The following is a 22,020-nucleotide window of genomic DNA, read 5'->3' as shown; positions in this document are numbered from 1 at the left end:
TATAATTAACAAAAATATAATCACAAGAATTTCTCAAATGTGTGTATAAAAGAGGATGATCAGAGACCATGTAAAAAAAGACTGAGACTGGTCTGGCTTGATTAATGCTTTTTCTATTACTTTTCCTAATCTGAAACACATACTATATGCAAAATAATAAATATGAAATATGAAGCAATTAAATTTTACTAGTGACAGTGAAATAAGCAGAAGCAGGTACATTATGAAACTAATGATGTGGAAACGTCCTTATTAGGACTGCGACTTTAAGTAATTCTTTTCCAATCCCATGAATTGGATCTTACTTTGTATCAAGTTAGAAGCCTCAGTGCATTTCCATTTGTTAATAAAATATTTTGTGCACATACTAGAGAAGACTTCTCCAAAGAAAACCTGGGAAAGAAATCCAACAGGATCTCATGAAACCCTTAGACATGTGTGTTATTCCAAAAGGAAATCACATTAGGAATAAATCTCATTGTACTATATCTAAAAGAAAAAAAAAAAGAACAAAAAGTGACACCTGTGAAAGCTTGCTAACTTACTTGGAATCACAATTAGAACATATTAGAATTTAGGCTAAAACCACTTCTCATGGATAACAAACCAGATGTTTTTCTTCTACACCAGCCTGACTCCCTGTAGTCTTTTCTTGAGTGGTCAATATGCACATTTTTTCTACACTGGCTTGAGTATAATTTATTGAGCAGCTTAATTTTCAGCTAAACTAAAGTCAAAGTCTAGTGGTATTTTGTTTATAATGTTATTCTTGCAAATATTCGCTAGAGATGGGAAACTAAAGATTTAAGAGGATATGTTCTAGTGTAGGTTGTTCAGAATTAGGAAACCTAGGAACTTTTAATCTGTGTTGTTGCAGGAAGTCCTCAGTTCAGGATTAATTAATGATGAAATTAATAAATAAGAAAAATTTGTATTGCTATTTTTGTAAATGCTTGAGCTACAGACTTAACATGCAGGACGGGCAACTATGGGCTGTGGTTGCTTAGAGCATTCATTATCCGGGAGGAGAATGCCCAATTATAAAATCAAAGTTGGCTGGGTTGAGTGGTGGATTTGTAAAATAGCTGACTGAAAATAAAATATAAAATCTAATGTTATTATTTGATAACACCAATTTAACCCAGGTCGATCTGGAAGGTATTGAGAGGTAAAACAGAAGCAAAGCAGAGAAATAGATATCAGTATCATTTATAGGATGAAAAATTCTGAGTAAGTGCATCATTATCACTAAGATAAATGAACAATAATGATTAATGAAAAGTTCTGATACCATGAATCTGGAGTCTGGGGTTGGTAGAAGAACCAATTCTTTGTTTCAGGGACAAAACTGTATTGCTGGGTAGTATTTTGTGGTCAGTGTAGCCCTGGCACTCTGCAAAGTGCCTAGCATGATATACATTCTATAAATAGACTAGGAGTTTAGTGAATGAATGAAAGAAACAATGGGGGGCCAGTTAAAGGATTTTCAACAGGAGAGTGAAATGACTAGCATAACATTTTAGAAAGGTCACACTGACTGCAATTAGGATACTAGATTTGATCTGGTAACAACTGTAAGCAGCTACGCTAGTGCAGAAACAGATGTGAGCTGTGGAAGAAATGGCTATGATTGCTTAAATGGAGATAAAGACAAAGTGGATAGACTTGAGAGATGTTTGAACTGAAGTGTCACTATAACTTGGTTATTGGATCTATGAGGTTGAGAGGGAGGAAGGGGCCGGATGGTGCTCAAGGTTTATTGCTTGAGCAACAGGATGAAACAGTGCCAACAACTAAACCAGAAAACCTAAAAAGGGGGTTAATTTGGGCGGGGTAATGACATAGCAGTGAATTCAGTTTTAGATTTGTGAAATTTGATATCTCAGTGGACCATCAGTAAAACTGATCAGCAGGGAATTGTATTTATGTCTGGAACTCAGAAAAGAGACTTGAAGCAATGTCGAGATTTGGGTTTATCAGCCTAGAGTTGATCATTAAAACCATGAAAGTGAGTAAAATTGTCCATAGGAAATATGCATAAGAAGAAAATAAAACCCAAGACAGATTTCCGAGGAGTGTCATCCTTAAAGGATGGGCAAAGGAACTCACAGAAGAAACCAAGGAGGGACAAATTATGGAGAGTGTGGTGTGGCTTGAATGAAGAAAGCTTTTCCAAACAGAAAGAGGGCTAAAAGGTAATAAAGCTGCATAAAGGTTAAGTAAGATCAGAACTAAAAATATATGTATTTTTGAATTACTTGCCATTAGGCAATTGACCTTGATGAGAAAACTTTCAGGGCAGGGAGGGAGGAGGGAGCCATCTGCAGTATTAAGAAGTAGATGGCATGTGAGATCTTGGAGTCCGATAGTGTGATGGGGCAGTGAAGCAAGTTGAAGGAGAGTGATGTAAGACTGAAACAGAAGGCAAAGTTTCAAGCTCCCTCTTTCAGAAGCTAGAAATTTATATTATTATATATATCCCAGACTTCATCTAAATTGACTCCTGTTATGTGGAGTGACTTAAATGTAGATGAGGGGCAGAGTCCTAAACATTATCTGTGTGTTTTTGGGTTTTCTCTGTCATTCAAAGTTGTGGACAGGAAAAAGAAGAAGTGTTGAGAGTCATTGTTCTAAAATCAGATAAACCTCACTTTTCCTGCTTCAGTAGTCCTTCCTTTCTTTGATTGCTTTCTCACTTTCCTTATGTTTTTCTTAGTCAAAACAGGCCAGAATATTTTGTCCTTCTTCCAGCTAAAGATATAAGGTTCTAAAAGTATTCCTCTTGTGGAATTTTGAATCACACAGCTTACTCAAATTAATTATGTAGTTTATGAAAAACCTTATAATGCCAAAATAGATATGCCTTAAATGATTCCTCTTCCCTAAGAATATATGTGTATATATAATCTGAGTGATATTCAAAATATTTAACAACAAAACAGATCCTGTATCTATACTTTTATCTGAATCTGTGTCTATTTGTAGAGATGTATATCTCTATGTATGTATTATCACAAGCTATTGGAAATTGATCTTGTATAGGCAAATGTACATTACACATTACCCAGTGTCAATATCATCTCTTTTAAAGATCAATACAATGTAGCCACCATATCTCTTGACTCTGATATTAATGTTTATATAAAGTAACGCCTTTAAAAAATTTAATGCCATGAAAATTAATACCTGAATTTAAGAAAACCGAATTGCAGACTTACATGAAACAAACTTCTGATAAAACACTATGTAAACCTGTAGCCTATTTCCTTTTGACAGTGACTGGCTTGGCACTTTCTATTTGAAAAAAAATAGCGGTATGCTTAAATGCACTTAATTTTTACTTATATATTCATCCCTTGGAACAGTGGTGATTCAGATATTTTTCCATCCTCTCACATGCAAAAAAACTATATGTTTAAAACATAAGAATATATGTTAAACCTAGAAAATAATTTTATTATACATTTTATTGACTTTCAGAAAGTTGAGTTTGTGTTGTTGTGCAGGGATTTCACTTGAAAGCCTAGAGCAGTAACCCAGGTAGTAGAACATGCCAGGTTGTTAGCAGAGGAGATGGTGACAAGTGGTCAGATTTCAGATTTGTTTTTGTAGGGAGAACCAGGCCCAGCTTCACAGGTATGACATCAGTACCGTCACACAAAGTCCTTTGCTCAGAAAAGGCCATACTTAGTTTTATGCTCTGCTGTTATCATCTTGAAATTATTTTTCCTGTCTTTATTGAGATACAATAAACATATGACATTGTGTAAGTTTAAAGTGTCCCATGTAATAATTTGATACACATATATATTTGTGAAATACACAATAAAGTTAACAACTCTATCACTTAAAAAAATGTTCTGTTGTGCACAGTGGGAAGCTACAGAGACTTTGAAAATCAAAACTGAAATCAAAAAACAAAAACAAATAAAAGATGTTTGCTTTATGATAGTGCTCAGAACCTTTACTTTAAAAAAAGATTTTTCTGGTCTCTGCTCTGTTGATGTTGCTATTCTAAGTACTTTGTGGGAAGTGTTAGATACAGATCTCTGTTCTTAAGAAAGAAATTGTGCCCCAAAGATAGAAAACAACTACAAACAATTTCAAACAAATACAAACAATTACTTATCAGCAAACATTAGGTTACATGATTTATATTTTATCTGTAATTGTCAGAAGCATGTGGTTAGTATTGGACACAGGACTCCAGATATGGTCCTGATCAAATGCAATCTTCATAGCACTTATTTTTATCAGCACACTTTGTATTTCCCTTCCCTAAAATATAAGCTCAATGGGAACAAAGATGTGTTTGACTTGTTCTTGTTGGTTATCACTGTATTTGCAATACCCAGAAGTGCGTGGAACATAGAATGAGCTGAATAAACTTCTGTTAATGATTTTTATTATCCTTAACATAAATTCTTATTCTGTAGTTACTGATGAAATTTTATTGTGCATTTTCCTTTCACCTCTCTCATTAGTGTTGACTCATATTCAACATTATCAATTCAGATTTGCATATTTTTGTTGTTTTTTCCTTCCTTGGTTTTAAAACCATGACCTCCCCAGCCTATATGAGTGTAATTGGAAACTAGTAGTCAATACTACTTTACAGAAGGTAGCAAGAATCTCATGAGCAAAAACACGGAATCGCAAACCAAGAGGACTGTAAGATAAATCACGACTGATGTAGGTGGGCTGAGTTGATCAGTAAAAAGAGGTGAGTAGAAAACAACTTGGACATGGGATAATTTCTTTCAAAACTAGATCTGAAAGTGAGGATTGTTGATGGACGTGGCTTTATATTTGAAAGAGTTGCTTGGAAGATTCCCAAGTAGTATAGGTTTTGTGTGGTTAGAATGGCACGCTAAGAAGGCAGTAATGGTTATTGTGCCAGAAGAATTTCAAAGACCATAATTCATTTTTGGATGATTAAAGGAAGAAATGGATCTGTCAGTAGTTTTATCATCCCTGAGAAAATTTGCAATCTCACAAAACAACATATGGTTGAGTAATGATTACAGAAAGTGCATTTGAGCTGGTAATAGTTGCCTTTCATGGAGGAAAAAACTAATGGTGATTGTCAACTCTTGTGAAAATTTTAACAGATAAACTAAAGATGATAAAGTCAGTGCTTTGAAAAAGTACTTCATCTCTTCCTACCCAGTTTAATTTCATGAATACTTATAGAAATCACACATTTAACTCCATCTCAACATATAATTTAGTTATTATTTAATTTTTTGCTATAGAAACCTTTAAATTAGATTTATACTCTTCTAATTTTAAGCTTTTTTTTCACTTTAGCTTTTTAAAAAATCAGTGTTTACTAAAATTCATGAGAAAGAGGTTAGGGCAAGTAAGTCTTACATATTTCTTTCTAATGTTTAATAAGAAAGTGGTTATTTTTCTTTGTCTACTATATGAAGGAGAGATTTGTTTTAAAACTTTACATATTGTATTTGAAAAAGAGCTAACATATTCAAATGGGTTCAATTAAATGGTTTTAATAATATAATATATATTATCATATTAAGTTATAATTTTTTAAAAATTTTATTTTATTATGTTATGTTAATCACCATACATTACATCATTAGTTTTTGATGTAGTGTTCCATGATTCACTGTTTGCGTATAACCCCCAGTGCTCCATTCAATACGTGCCCTCCTTAATACCCATCACCAGGCTAACCCATCCCCCCACCCCTCCTCCCCTCTAGAACCCTCAGTTTATTTCTGAGTCCATAGTCTCTCATAGTTCATCTCCCCCTCCGATTTCCCCCCTTTCATTTTTCCCTTCCTATTATCTTCTTTTTTGTTTTTTTAACATATATTATTTGTTTCAGAGGTACAGGTCTGTGATTCATCAGTCTTACACAATATAATTTTATATTATAGTTATAATAATTTTATAATATAATTATAATAACATATATTTCTTTAGGTAGGTTTCCTTCCTAGATCTTAACGTGGGGAAATTTTTAGCTATGAGGTATAATTACTTAGAAGCTTGGGTGGTTTAGATTTAGCTCTACAGTTCTTTTTTTTCTGTCATATTTCTGAATATAAAATAAGTATATATTACATCTCTGTAATCTAATATCTTGACAGGGGTAACATATGTAGGTATGTTATGAGTAAACCATGGTTAGTCTTCATTTTTGTACTGTTTATTTTTTACTTACTCGTAGAGCTTTTTCTCTCAATTTAGGTAAAGCGTGAATATGCTATAAGTCTGGAAATCATTCAGAAACCAAGTATGCAAATATCTAAATTAATGAATTTCACAAAAGACTACAGAAAGGGATAGTTACATGATGTTTGTTATTTGTAGGCACCAGCAAGTTTTCACAACCCAAGATTGAGGTTAAACACAAAGAACTAACACAATGGCTACTTTAAATGGTATGAAATTGCCTTGGGATGTATGACCAAAAACAAACAAGTGAACAAATTAAAAAAACAAAACAAAACAAAACATAAAAACCATTAGAGGTCAATATGAGGCAAAAATATCTATAAGTAATATGTTACTGCATAGTTACTTTATGAGTCAATTATGGATCTAGATAGATTCCTAATGTTATAAAACAAAAGCTTACTTGATTCATAGAATGTGGCTTATTAATTATCTATTGTAAAGGCTACAAAAGCAACTATTTAGGGCATTTGCCTCATTCCACATGATGAGTTGTAATCTTATTGCAGCCCATCACACTGATGTGTCTCTATTATTTTGTTTTATGTTTCTATTCTTATGATGAGGTTCTGTGTTCTTGCAATACTCTAAGACAGATAAGACTAAGAATTCTTATGATTATGTCAGTTATTGGACATGTAAGATTAAAGCCTCTGCAAATATGCTAAAAATCATTGAATTTACACTTAAAACAGGTCAATATTATGGCATATAAATTATATCTCAATAAAGCTGCTTAAAACGATAGATGGAGGAACCAGGACAGCATTTTACTTGCAGCCACTAATTATTTGTGACTTGGGATTCTTGGGTCTTCTATAACACATTGTAGTGTCACTTATTTATCCCTCACTTTTATATTTCCCAACTTCAAAAATTTCCAATGAGTCTCCATTCTTTAAAAAAAATGAAACAGCTCTGGCAAATAAATAAATAAAATTTAAAAAATGAAACAAATCTTTATCCTTTCTCCCTCTTTTTCTGCCTTCTTCTAAATTTTAGATTAAAAAAATATTCTGCACACTGTATTTCTACATCCTTTCCCCCACCCTATTCTAGCCCCTTCTTTTACTAGTGGATGGAGACTGACTTTGAAGAATTCACTAGTTACTCCTGAATTGCCAGCTGAAGTGATTTCTGCACAGTTCTCATCTTCCTGAAACTCTTTGAAGTAGGAGACATTCTTATGAAACTCTTCATTAACACATATTTTGTTTGATTTTGGCGTCAGTGATCCTATTCTTAATTTGTCATATCTCTTCTCTGATCACACTTTTTCTTTCTTTTTATTTTTTGGCTCATCTTGTAGATTCCACCTCTCCCAGTCCTAGATTCTTTCCACCTATGTTCTCTCATTCTCTTGGCATTAGCTCTTATACCTCTATGGAAATGACAACCAAATCCCTAACTCTAGCTTTGACCACTGTTTTAGCTTTGGGTACATATTTTCAACTTCTTTTTGATTTCTCCACCATCTGCATCCTTTGAACCTTAAAAATAAGTCATCTTCCTTCTTCCTCCAGACACTATCTCCCAATCTTAATCAATAATATATCTCTACATCTATTCAATCATGCTCTAATGTTCAGAGTATCTTTAATTCCTATCTCCTTTTCTTTTTTTTTCTAAAAGATTTTATTCATTCATGAGAGACAGAGACAGAGAGAGAGAGGCAGAGGGAGAAGCAGGCTCCCAAGGAGCAGGGAGCCCGATGCAGGACTTGATCCCAGGACTCTGGGATCATGAACCTGAGCCAAAGGCAGATGCTTAACCATCTGAGCCACCCAGGCACCCCTCCTATCTCCTTTTCATTCTCTATATTTGTTTTCATGGTAATTAATGATTCCCAGGACTTAAAGGCAGGGAAATGGCTATTGTTACAATGTTACATATACAGTGTAGGAACACAGAGTTCCCTCAAGACCCTACTCTTTGTAACCTTCCAGGTGGCTGTCCTGGCACTGAGTTCATTTGATATAATGTAAAAGAACAAGGTCTTTAGAGTCCACCCAGGATTGGAGCTGTCATATATGGCACATTATTGTGAATTACAAAAAAGGTTGCTTCTAAAATATATATCCTCTCATTAAAAAAGTCATAATACTGATTTTGTAAGATAAAATTTACTTTCACCTGTGGAAAATTTCTACAATAAACATATAAATCTATATGATCTATGCCCTTATATGTTCTAAGGGGTGCATGAATTGCACAGCCATACATAGTAGCTCTAAGTATAGGACTACATTGTTCAAATCCTGGCCTTACAGTTTAGTATCTACATAACCTTGGTAATATACTAAATCACCTTAAACTTCATATTCATGACCTATAAAAGGTGACTTATAACACTATCTCTTTCAGAGAGTTTTTAGGGTAAGTAAGGCAAAATTATATATAATTAGAAACTTCAAATTTACCTGCAGATGTTCTCAGTCTCTCCTTCAAAGGCACACATCATTATAAAGATGCCAAATTGTGAAATTCTTTACAGTAAAGAGGAGATGAAAATACTGTTGGTTTTAACAGCTTACTATAAGTCCTTAAAAATTTTGTATTTGAGAATATTTCATTTGAGGACATTCCAAAAGAACTAAAGGAATAGTTGGCCTATTTTTCCGTGACTAAAGGTCTAGCCTAAAACCTAATGTTTATACCTGAATGTTGCTGCTAACTATTTGAACAAAGCAATGAGAAGGCTTTTAACACACTATGAGAAAATGTCTTGGCTTCACCATTTCCATGTTATGATCATATTTTATTATTCTCCTATTTCAGGGTCAGCAAACCACAGGCCCTGGGCCAGATCCAGTCCAGGTACAGTTTTTGTAAATAAAGTTTTATTGGGACACAGCCATAGACATTCATTTATATATTGTCTAGGCTGCTTTCCCAATCCACCAACCAATGGTAGAATTGTATAGTTGTGACAGAGACCTGTTGGTCCAGCCCGCATAAGGTATTTACCACCTGGCCCTTTATATATAAAGTTTTCTGACCCCTACCTTTTCAACCTTTTTAAAATATTAACTCACTTGAACTCCCACTTTGCTCAATTCTACACATAGAAAAAAAACAAAGATTGTATTGATCTGGAATATGGTGAGTCTTATTTTTTCTTCCAAAATATTTTTTATTAATGAACAATGGAAAACTCATTGCAGTATCCTGCCTAAACACATACAGTTCCTTAGGTTTTATTAGAAACAAAACAAGACAAATGAAAAAACCCTAAAGCAGAACAACCTGTTCCTTTTCACCAGATTTTACTGGCATTACCTAGAAAATGTTTCCTATAGGAAATAAGCTTTTAATAACTGATCTTTTCCCTTCTTTTGATATTAAAAAGTGATAGTGAGGAAAAGCCTATTTAATAGTTAGAACCATCTATTTGATGACAGAGTGAGTGACTCAGTTCCTTGTTGAAAACAACTTTGGATCGGAACTTGGGGAATTCTATTAGTACCAATTTTCATTAAACCAAGTGGTTGAAACCATACCTTTCACATGAGAAAATAATCCCTATTTTGCAAGATTTCTAATATAATAATGTATGTTCAAAACTTGGTAAATAATTGTTTCTCAATAGTAACTATCATTTTTATTGTAAAGATTAAGTTCATTAACTAAAATATATCAAATTAATTCAACTTATCCTTCAGAAACTCTATTTAATACACAATTTCCCATTTGTTTCTTTTAAATTACTTAATTCCTTCTGTGTATTACTTCTCATTCTTTAAAATGAATAAAAATTTAACCCTCCTCACCTTTTTTCACCTGCCACTTAAAAGAATTCCACCAAGGAGATTTATAATTTAAAAGCTAGTTGTCTGGTAGTGTTTGGATATGTAGATATACCTGAAGGTATAATTATTTATGAAGCACAAAAATATATAGCAACTCTTAAGAAATTTATTATTATTATTTTTTTTGGTCAAGGTTTCCAATGTCCTAAATACCAATAGCTATGGATTGGACCTCAATTATAAGTACATTCTCCAAGAAGTTTGCCATCACTTAAGACATTCTTTGTAATATGTTTTATTTTTTTTTAAGATTTTATTTATTTATTTGAGAGAGAAAGAGAGAGAGAGAGTGCACAAGCAGGGTGAGTAGCAGGCAGAGGGAGAGGGAGAAGCAGGCTCCCCACTGAGCAGGGAGCCTGATGTGGGGCTCGATGCCAAGACCCCGGGATCATGACCTGAGTCAAGGGCAGACACTTAACTGACTGAGCCACCCTGGCGCCCCATAATGTGTTTTAGAGTCAAGTTGTGAAAGTTAAGTTTTTCTCTTATTAACTGTGAAGCAGTTAAGAAATACTTTGGGATCCAATACAGTAGATCCCCTAAGTTAAGTGAAAATGGGAGCAGAAGTGAAATCCCTTTTTAAAAGAAGAAATTGATTTTTAAAAGTATCATTTCCACTGATATCAAAATAGAGCTAAAATCAAAGTAGAACAGGATACAAGCTTAGTTTAAAGCAATCTAGTTCTGGTTTCTGCTCCTGTCATTGTTATGAGGACTCATTTTAACTGGAAATCTAAATCTCCCTAAAGTCATTGTGGTTTTGGAGCAAATATTAAGGAGTTTAAAGTTAGAATTTTATCTGGATTCCCTAAAATCTGGATCATATATCTTTCTTCTGAAAAGGCTTCAGACCAAAGTGTTGTCTATATTTTATATTCTATTGTAGACCCATAGTCTTGTGAAGCTTAAAAAGTTACCTACTCTGGGGACTATAGTTTATCAGTACAAGGATATGAATGAAAGAGATGTTCTGTACTCTTATTTATACCAGGAGCTCTGCTCACTAAAACAAACAGCATATTCAAGTATACCAGAATTTGAAGTAATTGGAAGCCAGTGTGGAGTATTTACATGCAGTAAATACAGCCTAATTTGAAAAACATAGTTTGGGGGAAATTATAAGAAGTTAGAATTGGACAACATGATCATGAGGAGCCACCTGTCTCACTAGTTTGTGTAACATGGAACTACTGGAAAGACTTGTTGCTTGTACATCCCAACTGGGAAAAGTGATAATAAGGCAATTGAGTGATTAGGCTTTGAAGTTTAAGGCCATTAGGGATTTGGAATGTTTGAGATGAAAATTCTGAAACATCAGCCAAGAATTTATTTGCTTGTCAGTTCTGTGGGAAACTACAATATGATTCTAGGATAACCAACATATAAAGTAAAATTTGAGAAGATTTCTCATACTCATCTTTGTCTTATATTTTCACAGAGAGTGGTATTTTTTTTTTGTTTTTTGAGAAAAAAAATGGCCAGTCCTCATTTTAAGGTTCATCTCAAAATTCCATGAATTGAAAGAGAAGGGCTTTAAAGAAAATAAGCACTCTATTCAAGTTTCTTGTTTTGGTTAGAGGTTCAGGACTCATAGACTAGGAAGATGTGGTCTATTTCCTGGAATGACTGATCACCCTAATGGGTAGACTTTTTTTTTTTTAACATTTTTTGTTTAAATTCCAGTTAGTTAACTTCAGGTATACAATGTACTGATTCAACACTTTAATGTAATACCCTGTGCTCATCATACATGTACTCCTTAATCCCCATCATCTATTTAACCCATCCCCCCATCTACTTTCCCTCTGGTAATCATCAGTTTGTTCTCTATAGTTAAGAGTCTGTTTCTTGGTTTACCTCTTTCTTTCTTTTTTTTCCTCTTTGCTAATTTGTTTTGTTCCTTAAATTGCACACATAAATGAAATTTTCTTTTTTAAAGAATTTTATGCCAGGATGATAGAAGTTGCTTTTCTTTATGAAGACGGTATGACTCATTAATGAATCAAGATTTGTCTTACACTAGAAAGCAGTCATATGCTCACTAGTAAGGTTACCTCTGTTAGTAAGAGCTGGCTTGTTCATAAACTAAAGGTAGGAGCCAAATACATGAAAATAAGTTGGATGTGAAACAAACTGAAGATCCTTAAAATGTAAGTGAACAGCAAAACAAATGGTAACCTCGGGAGTATAAGCAATGACTGTTATCAGGCCTCTTAAGCCATCTGTGTATGAGTAAAGTGTTAGGAACAGGTGAACTCACAACCGTATTTGAGACAAAAGCCTCAGATGAGAAAAAGGGAGGAAGAATTTCATGTAAGCCACCAGAAGACGCGCTAAAACTACACTCCTGCACTTGGGTCTCTATCCCATTGTACATCTGTCTTATCATTCAAAATAGAAAATTTAAATCTCAGTTCAGGCCGAGCCATTGAACATGGCCCTGTTCCTATGTTGGCTATGTGTCAGAGATCCCTGGATAAACTCTCCTTTCCTTTCCTGAGGGTTCCACTGGAGACAAGTGTATCCCCCCATGTATAGGAATAACAAGGTAGTTTGAATCTTATTATTTTGTTATTTTATATGGGATAAGGGGAGGGTTGTCATTGTTATTCCTGCTGCCCATAAAATTTGTCACCAAAGTGAAGTACTGGTACAAGAGAACCCAAAAACAATATCAAAGGGTGAATATAGCAGCATAAAAAGTCATAAATTTAATTATCTCTGTGTGTACACTTTGTCTTCTCAATTGTACTCTATTAGAGTCAGAATGGATCTTTATTGATTTGCTTAATGCATATTTACATTTTGGCTTCTGCATCTGATTTCATATTTTCTTAGGAGAAAAGAATAACTTTCCCTTAGAGTGGTGGTATAAACAAAGTAAATGAGTTTTGGAAATTGAATGCTCCTTTTTGTGTTCTCCTCTTTCTACTATTTTTCATTAGTCAGCTCATGAGATTAAATATTCTTTAGAATACTACTTGGGTGCAATATTGCCTTGTCACTTAAAAAAATATTAATCCTTGAAGTTCAATTTTGTGACAAAACATCTTAATTGATTTACTTTTCAAGCCTGCTGTAATTAACAAAATGTGTCTAATTCTTGAGGAAGAGGTTTATAATGCTTCTGCATGAAAATATTGAATAATAAAAATATGTCTGGAAAATATTTTTTTCTCCCCAGCCCATCACATTAAAAGAAAAACAAAAGGGGTTCTAAATTAAAAAAAACAAAAGAGGTTCTAAAATCCCAATTCTGCTGTTTTAATTGGCCAGGGGAAAGCCAATATCACCCTCTTCCATCTTACTGAATCCAAGAAGTGTTCTCCAGTCCTCATCTGATCTGCACTCTGTGGCACTGTACACTCTTACTCAGTCAATCTGTCCTTCCACAGATCCCTCTTGGCTTCTCTAATGCCATACTCTCTTGGACTTTCCTGGCTTGTTTGCCTTCAGTCTCCTTTGCTGGTTCATTTTCCACTGCCCATTTCTTAAATGTCTACATTCCTCAGGGTTCTGTCGTTATTAGCTTCTCTTCTCATTTTCCCACCTCTTCTGCCTTCTGCAATGTAGCCCAGACTTTAGCAGCCCAGGCTATGTAAACCAACTACTCAGGTTTCATCATGTGTTATTAGTTTCCTATTGCTGTAAAACAAATTACCACAAACTTATGGCTTAAGACAATACAATACTCATTTAGCATTTTACAGTTCTGTAGGTCAGAAGTCTGGATGGATTTCATCTGGGTCTTCTGCTCAGGGTCTCAACAGGCTGAAATCAAGCCTGAGAAGTCAGCTAGGACTGAGGTCTCATCTGATGCTTGAGGTCCTCTTCTAAGCTCACTGGTGTTGGCAGAATTCAACTTGTTGTGGTTGTAGGACTGAATTCCCCATTTCCTTGATGGCTATTGGCCAAGGGCTATTCTCAGCACTTAGAAGCTGCTCCCAGTGCTCCACCATGTGGGTCTCTGTATAGGCCGCCTCACACTTTTAATCTCTGATGTCAGGGAGGGCCCAATCTCCTTCAAATGGATCAACTGATTAGGCCAGGCCCACAAGGATTTCCTTTTTGATTTTGATTAATTCAAAGTCAATTTATTAATAACTAAGTCATGGGAATTTTTTCCCCATTGCACTTGGGGACAAGTTCTGCCCCACACAGGAGAGGAAATTGTACAAGGTGTGAACACCAGGAGTTGGACATGTGGGAGGCCATCTTAGAATTCTGCCTACCATATCCTAGTTCTGCCATTTACTAGGTGTGTGAATTTGGGAAAATTATATAATTCCTTTGTGCCTTGGTTTTCTCATCTTTAAAGCGAGATAATAAACAGAGTACTCTTTATGGGGTTATTGTAAGGATTAACTGGATTGTAACATGTAAAATGCTCAGAACAGTGATTGATACATAGAGTCTGCAAAAATTCAGTTATCATTATTAAGCTATTTTCTCCCCATAGATATTGCATCCACTCCCATGGCTTCAATGTTACTAATATTCCTATGACTTCCAAATTTATATATCCAGTCAAGATCTCTATTCTGAGCTTTAGACAGTTATACTTTCCTAAGTCATATCTCCACTCTCTTCTCCTTTTCCTACCATGCATTCATGAAAAAAATTTTTTTGGAGTATCTACTGTGTGCAAAGTATTGTGGCAGAGAATATAATGATCAGTAAAACATGCAGTCTCTGCCCTCATGTAGCTTACAATCAAGTGAGAGAGACTGATTATAATCTATCTCCCAAAACTTATTAAAACAAACCAATTTTATCAATTTATTTTGCGAATATTCTAGTCAAAGCCACCATCCTTCTTTCCTGAACTAGAAAAATACCCCTTGCTCAATTCTTATATTCACTCTTCCTCCACTTTCTCTTTCCTCACCAGAGTTACCATCTTCAAGATCTAACTACCTCACTCCTCTGCATAAACCTTGCAGTAACCTCCTGTAGCGTATAAGATAAAAACTAACCTTCCTCTAACCTGCTATGGCCCTGCCTGACCTCGCCAACTTTGCACACACCTACACAACACTCCATTTCTGTGTTTTAACCTGAACAGCCTTCTTCCTGCTTCTCAACAGTGCCACGCTCCTTCCTGCATTAGCACCTTGCACCTGCCCGTCCTTCTAAATGGAAACTCTCTCTGCTCGGTCTTTACCCAATAACTCTCAGTTCAAATTTTATTCCTCTCCTCTATCCCCTCAGATCAATTCAGGATCCCCATTGCACTCAAAGTACTATATGAGCCTTCTTCATGACATTTAATATGGTATATAGTATGTATTGATTTGAGTCATTATCTGATTAATATCTGCTGTCATTCTGGGAGAGGGATGTTTGAGGCAAGATCTAAAGGACTAGCTTCAGCCATATGAATAGCTAGATTTTACAATTGTTTTGTTTATGAGGAAACATGACATAGTCTGTATTTTAAATGGAAAGGCTATTCTCAGAATGTGCATTTGATGGGACAAGCTTTCTATGTAATTACCTCTGTGTCAATTGAGACCAAGTTTACCCTAACGGTATTTAGGAGGGAACACATTTATGGCTATGAGGGTTACTGAAGACCAGAACAAGAATGTGAAAAGTATTCTATAAACTATCAAACTTAACACACAATTTTTGTTGCTATTGTTTTTATTAAAATTACCAAAATATCACTTTATTTAAAACCTGAGCTAGGTTGAATTTAATCCACTTGATTTTACCCAAATACTTGGCTTCCTCTATGAAATGTTTAGATCTACCTGTTTTTTCCCTTAAATTTGTATGTGTATGACTATTACTGTGCCGTCTACCAATATGTATACATATATATGGTATATACACGCACACGCATACATGCTATATGTATGATGGATATGGTGTAAATACAGGCTTCTCTAAAATAAATTCCAGTCTAGTGTTCAGTATCATAAAATGGGACCAGTTCAGCAGTTCTTACCCTGTTTTATTTAAAATGTTAATTTTTAGTTCAGTTCAGTAATGGTGAATAAGAGGATATTTGGGCTATGAACCATCAATAGGCTTTGCAAACAATAAAAACAGTCAAATCTCTTTAAGTTAAAAGTGTTTACTGATTTTATAATGTATTTTAAAAATATGCTAAAACTTTACTGCAGTGGTCAAAGCAACAAACAAAAACTTGTAGAGGGTTAAAATGCAACTAATTTTTTGTAAAAAATGTTAAAAAGCATAAAGTAAAAACATCTTTATCTTCAAGCTAATTGACTGTAATTTCATAATTATTGATTTGTAGGTATCCAACTTGGATCATTTCTGAAGCTGAATTCAGAACAATCTTAAGGTAAGCTGTTTACTTGGAGTGTGTGTGTGTGTGTGTGTGTGTGTGCATGCGTGTTTTAAAGAATAAAAATAATGATATTGATAATGATATTGGTTCCATTTTAACTTTCTGTATTATTTTTCAATTTTAAAAAAATACCAAAAAAAAAAAAAAGAGAGAGAGAGGTAAACCATAAGAGACTTTCAACTGTAGAGAACAAACTGAGGGTTGTGGGAGGGGAGTTGGGAGGAGGATGGGCTAAATGGGTGATGGGTATTAAGGAGGGCACTTCTGAAGAGCCCTGGATGTTATATGTAAGTGATGAATCACTAGTTCTACTCCTGAAACCAATATTACACTATATGTTAACTAGCTAGAATTTAAATAAAAAATTTAAAAAATATCAAAACATACGATAAACTGCTTGATGACTACTTAGTAATGTCTTCTAAGTGTCCTGTCTGCTAATACCTATATGAGTAAATCACTGTGCAAATATACAAAACAATTAGAGAAAAATTAATACCAAATAGTGTAGTGCTCAATGTTTCTGAGTTAATAGATGCTGGGATGAGGGGCGCCTGGTTGGCTCAGTCGTTAAGCGTCTGCCTTCAGCTCAGGTCATGATCCCAGGGTCCTGGGGTTGAGCCTGAATCGGGCTCCCTGCTCAGCGGGAAGCCTGCTTCTCCCTCTCCCACTCCCCCTGCTTGTGTTCCCTCTCTCGCTGTGTTTCTCTGTCAAATAAATAAATAAAATCTTTTAAAAAATAGATATTGGGATGAGTTATCAAATGTGAGCTGAGTAGTGGGGACATGTCTTGGAATTAATAATAATAACAACAGCGACAATAATAATACTATTTACTTAGCATTATAGGGTAGACACTCTACTAAACACTTTATGAAATGCTTTATGTCATACAATTTTGGATTGATAGGACAATGAGAAGGGGATTTTTTGCAGTATGAAGACCACTTAACAAAATTGTGAAAGATGACCTAGATATGTGCTCGAGTGACAAGTTGGAATGAAAAGCATTTGAGGAAAAGGTAATAAAAATTGTACAGCCAGAGCAGATGGAGGTTATGGACCTATTTTGGTGGATAATACTAAGTGATTGTTCCAGTTTCATCTCTATTGTCCTCGAGCTAAAAACTACTAAACTGGATTTTTACTGTTTTAGTTGAGTACAATAATCCACAATCTGGTCAGAGTAATGAGTTAAAAAAAACAATTAGCAGTAAAGTGCTAAAATTAGGAGAGATCATTGAAAATTATGTAGTCCTTTCAAAGCAGGAAATGACAGCCTAATCCTGATAGAGGCAGTAGAAATAGAGAGGCATACCATTACCAGAAGACATGAAAGCAAACAAATATGACAGGTCTTCATGATAGATTAGATTAAAAAAAAAAAGAGAGGTAAACCATAAAAAAAAAGAGAGAGGTAAACCATAAGAGACTCTCAACTGTAGAGAACAAACTGAGGGTTGCGGGAGGGGAGTTGGGAGGAAAGCCCTGGATGTTAGCCCTGGATGAGAGCCCTGAATAAAGGGAAAGGAAGAGCAGAGATGGTTTCAAGTTTATTCTTACAGCAAAAAAGAAAATTGCAGAACTGATGAAAAGGAAATGTTGTTGGAGAACAGAGTGAGTTTGGTTTCACTTTTTTGTACCTGAAATATCAACGAGGCCCCACATACATACATTCATATACCCTATAGGACATAAAAAGTTACCTGAAGAAAAGCGGTGAAGATTGGGTTCTAATTTCACCCACTTTAGAGTGGGTGATAACTACAGAAGGATTCGTATAAAAATAGAAGCACATGGGGCTGATATTTTTTCTTTTTTAATTTTCAATTTTTTTAAGTTTTAATTTTAATTCTAGTATAGTTTTATATAGCATTATATTAGTTTCAGGTGGACAATATAGTGATTCAACAATTCTATACACTACTCAGTACTAACCATGATAAATGTACTCTTAATCCCTATCACCCGATTCCCACCCTGGTAACCATTGGTTTGTTCTCTATAGTTAAGAGTTGGTTTCTATGTTTTTTTTTCTCTCTTTCTCTTTTTTTCCATTGCTTGTTTGATTTGTTTCTTAAATTCTGCATATAAGTGAAATAATGTGGCATTTGTCTTTCTCTGACTGACTTATTTCGCTTAGCATTGACTCCGTAGTTCTATTCACATCCTTGCAAATGGCAAGACTCTGTTTTTTTATGGCTGAATAATATTCCATTATATATATACTACCTCTTCTTTATCCATTCATCTATTGATGGACACTTGGTCTGCTTCCATAATTTGGGTATTATAAATAATGTTGCAATAAACATAGGGGTGCATGTATCCCTTTGAAATCATGTTTTTGTGCTTTTAGGGTAAAAAGCCAGGAGTGCTATTACTGGATCATAGGGTACTTCTATTTTTAACTTCTTCAGGGACCTCTATATTGTTTTCCACAGAGGTTGCTCCAGTTTGTATTTCTACCAACTGTGAACAAGGATTCCTTTTTCTCCACATTCTTTCCAACACTTGTTATTTCTTGTGTTTTTGATTTTAGCCATTCTGACAGGTGTGAAGTGATATTTTATTGTAGTTTTGATTTGTATTTCCCTGATGATGGATGATGTTGAACATCTTTTCATGTGTCTGTTGGCCATCTATATGTCTTCTTTGGAAATATGTCTGTTCATCTCTTCTGCCCAGTTTTATTTGTATTATTTGTTTTTTTTTTCTTTTGGTGTTGAGTTGTATAAGTTCTTTATGTATTTTGCATACTAACACTTTGTCAGATATGTCATTTACAAATATCTTCTCCCATTCCATAAGTTGCCTTTTAGTTTTTTTGATTGTTTCCTTTGTTGTGCAGAAGCTATTTATTTTGGTGTGATTCCAATAGTTTACTTTTGCTTTTATTTCCCGTGTCTCAGAAGACATCTAGAAAGAATTTGCTATAGCTGATGTCAGAGAAATTACTGCCTGTGCTCTCTTCTAGGATTGTTATGGGTTCAGGTTTCATATTTAGGTCTTTAAACCATTTTGAACTTATTTTTGTGTATGGTGTAAGAAAGTAGTCCAATTTCATTCTTTTGCATGCAGCTGTCCAGTTTTCCCAACACTACAGTTGGGAAAGCTGAAGAGACTGTCTTTCTCCCATTGTGTATTTTTTCCCTTTTTATCAAAAATTAATTGGCCATATAATTATGGGTTTATTTCTAGGTTTTCTATTCTGTTCCATTGATCCATGTGTCTGTTTTTGTGCCAATGCCATACTGTTTTGCTTACTACAGCTTTGTAATATAACTTAAAGGCTGGAATTGTGATGCCTCCAGTTTTATTTTTCTTTTTCAGGATTGCTTTGACTATTCAAGGGTCTTTTGTGGTTCTATACAAATTTTAGGATTGTTTGTTCTAGTTCTGTGAAAAGTGCTTTTGGTATTTTCATAGGGATTGCATTAAATATGCAGCCTAATTGCTTTGGGTAACATAAACATTTTAACAATATATGCTCTTCCAATCCATAAGCATGGAGTGTCTTTCCATTTCTTTGTGCATTTTCAGTTTCTTTCATCAGTGTTTCATAGTTTTCAGAGTACAGGTCTTTCACCTCTTTGGTTAAATTTATTTCTTGGTATTTTATTCTTTTTGGTACAATTATAAATGAGATTATTTTCTTAATTTCTTTTTCTGCTGCTTCATTATTAGTATATAGAAATGCAACAGATTTCTGTACATTGATTTTGTATCCTGTGACTTTACTGAATTCATTTATCAGTTCTAGTAGTTTTTTTGTCATCTTTAGGGTTTTGTAAATATAGTATTGTGTTATCTGCAAATAGTGAAAGGTTTACTTCTCCCTTACCGATTTGGATGCTTTTTAAGGCTCATATTTTAAACACCATTTTCAGTTGAACATTTAAAAAAAAATATATAGTTATGTAAGCCTGAAAAATGTATGTGAGATGATGCAACCTATATAATAGTCTCTCTAAACTCTCAAAACTCTCTAAATTCTCAAAGTTTTTATTTGTTTGGGATTTATTTCTTTGGCAATATAATCTTCATTGTTTTAAAGAAAGTAAATGAAAATTACTTAAAACTCACCTCTAGAAAACATTTATCTTAAATGCTGAAAATATTGATTTTCTTTATTGGATATTAGCTTGTTAACAATGTTTCAGGTAAAATACAATTTAAAATCACTTTTTATTTCAGAATAAAAACTTCATTCATTGTGTACTGAAACATGTGAATTAGATGATAAACAGGAGAGAAAGAAAGGAAGGAAGCTCTACCTAGACTACAAGTTAATTCATTTGGAGAGAAGTCCTACTAAGGCTGGCTTACAATACTATAATATTTTTTACAACACTCTAACAGTTTTTTCTTAGAATTGGTTAAAAAAGGACAAGCTGGGGGCGCCTGGGTGGCTCAGATGGTTAAGCGTCTGCCTTCGGCTCAGGTCATGATCCCAGGGTCCTGGGATCGAGTCCCGCATCGGGCTCCCTGCTCCTTGGGAGCCTGCTTCTCCCTCTGCTTCTCCCTCTCCCTCTCTCTCTCTCCTCCTCTGTCTCTCATGAATAAATAAATAAAATCTTTAAAAAAAAAAAGGACAAGCTGAAATGATACATACTACAGAATTATAAACTTCTTACATTTTACTAAACATTTTCACTCATAGATTAAATTCATCAGATATTTATTCATTACCTAAATTCAGTGCTAAATTCTGGGCCTACCACAATATTTTTTCCTTTTTTGGTAGGTTTCTGTTTTTGTTTGTTTGTTTGTTTTTTAATTTTATTTTATTATGTTAATCACCATACATTACATCATTAGTTTTTGATGTAGTGTTCCATGATTCATTGTTTGCATAAAACACCCAGTGCTCCATACTGTACGTGCCCTCTTTAATACCCATCACCAGGCTAACCCATCCCCCTACCCCCCTCCCCTCTAGAACCCTCAGTTTGTTTCTCAGAGTCCATAGTCTGTCATGGTTCGTCTCCCCCTCTGATAACCTGCCCTTCATTTTTCCCTTCCTACTATCTTCTTCTTTTTTTTTTTTAATATAATATATTATTTGTTTCAGAGGTACAGGTCTGTGATTCATCAGTCTTACACAATATAATTTCTCTTTTCAAGAAGCTCACAGTCTAGTTAAAAAGATGTATAAACAAGTTATTATAGCATGCTATAATTCCTTGTTATAGAAGCACAAGGTGTAGGATTACTTCTTCTGATTCAGTGGGTCAGGACTACTCATAAATATCATTAAGGGAATGTAGATCTTTATAAACCTAAAAGAAGATATACTTTCTAAATTTAGATTTAAGCTTAATCAGTGTTTTTGAAAAATATAAAGACTAATAGTAGGCTTTAGATTTCTTAGAATTTGATTCTCAAAAGATGTAATTTTTTTTCTTCATTTTGAGTCTGGAGGAGGGCCTTTCTTTTTTTTGGAGGAGGGTCTTCATATAATGTGCTATCAATCTATTTTTAGCAAGTAGGTGTTCAAAATGTGAAACATATTGCCTCTGATTTACTATTTATTTTTCTTGACATTAGTACCATCAAGAATGTTACTTGTTGGGGTGCCTGGGTAGCTCAGTTGGTTAGGTGTCTTGCCTTCCACTCAGGTCATGATCCCAGGGTCCTGAGATCGAGCCTCCCCACCCCCCACACCCCATGTCAGGCTCCCTG

At 34.5% G+C, this 22,020-nt stretch overlaps 1 protein-coding gene across 1 annotated transcript in view; it reads left to right on the top strand.

Annotated features, from left to right (window-relative positions):
- The window catches only part of CNTN1 (contactin 1), a 290,240-nt gene that overhangs the window by 76,647 nt on the left and 191,573 nt on the right, over nt 1–22,020 (top strand). Inside the window, exon 2 of the mRNA XM_025883027.2 lies at nt 16,282–16,329. The gene's annotated coding sequence lies outside the window, so the exon portion shown is untranslated. The remainder of the gene's footprint in view (nt 1–16,281; nt 16,330–22,020) is intronic.

This window comes from Callorhinus ursinus, unplaced genomic scaffold (assembly GCF_003265705.2).
Source record: "Callorhinus ursinus isolate GAN/ISIS: 27379988/994484 unplaced genomic scaffold, GSC_fseal_2.0 scaffold44, whole genome shotgun sequence".
In the NCBI taxonomy this organism is placed as follows: Eukaryota; Metazoa; Chordata; class Mammalia; order Carnivora; family Otariidae; genus Callorhinus; species Callorhinus ursinus.
Note: the sequence above shows the minus strand (reverse complement) of the source record. Positions and strands in the feature narration are given on the sequence as shown.